This window comes from Pogona vitticeps, chromosome 2 (assembly GCF_051106095.1).
Source record: "Pogona vitticeps strain Pit_001003342236 chromosome 2, PviZW2.1, whole genome shotgun sequence".
In the NCBI taxonomy this organism is placed as follows: Eukaryota; Metazoa; Chordata; class Lepidosauria; order Squamata; family Agamidae; genus Pogona; species Pogona vitticeps.
The window spans coordinates 177145696-177146739 of NC_135784.1; positions in this window are offsets into that span (position 1 = coordinate 177145696).

A 1044-nucleotide genomic window follows, 5' to 3' on the forward strand; every position below is an offset into this window, starting at 1 on the left:
TTTCTTTTTAGTCTTGTGCCGTCAAAGAGGTGGTTGTTTCATACACAGAGGGAGCCCATTTTTATTTAGTTCTTTAATGTTGCAAGTAACCTCTTGTAAGTATAGACTGGAGAAAGGTGCCCATATATACTTAAGAGGAGCAAGAAAATGTGATACTACTTGATTAAACAAACTGTTAACGCCAAGTAAACCCAAACATGGGAGGTTATTTTTTTTATAAGGCAATTAGTTACCATTACAATTTTAAACACTTCTGAATAGTTATTTATTTTATTTATTTTATTTATTTATTTAATTTGTATGCCGCCCACACTACCCAAAGGTCTCTGGGCGGCTTACAGCATTTACAGTTATAAATACAATTTGTATAAGACATACTCGTCACATATTTACCTCACTGACACCTCTGCACCTACAACAGAGCACAAGACAGCCACCCAAGCACAGTACAATCCAGGCCTTTCAGGCTCAAGTCGCGGGACTTGCTGTCAAGTTGAACTTAAGTCGCACCAGTAGTGACTTGGGTTTTGGTGGGGTTTTTTTTTTCCAATGACTTGGATTCAACCCACCCAACCCTCCCTTTTTTTCTGTGGGGGGGGGGAAGCTTGTTTTTAATGGGAACTCAAACTTGGACCTAAAGACTTCCCAACATCCCTGGGAAATATACAGGCATTATTTTGCAGTTCTTACAGAAAAGCCCGCTTCCTATGATATTACAAGAGGCCATTCTCCTTATACCACAAGGTTGTAAGTTTTGGCCCCAAACTTTCAGGAAATGCTAAGCTGTTGGCTTGGTAACCCTAGACACACATCGAAGTGCATGATACAAGATGGTCAACCAAGTTATTTTGGAATCTGAGACATTAAAATCCCACAGGCATTTCTCCCCTCCTGTCCTGTAGTAGAAAAATAAAGAGGCAATAGTAATAAACATACAACCACTGCCTTTTCAATATATCCAAAATCTGCCACCTGACTCTTCTGAAGTACAGTATAGGGTTGGAGCGTATGATTATGGGTTGTTGTTTTTTTGAGGGAGGGAAT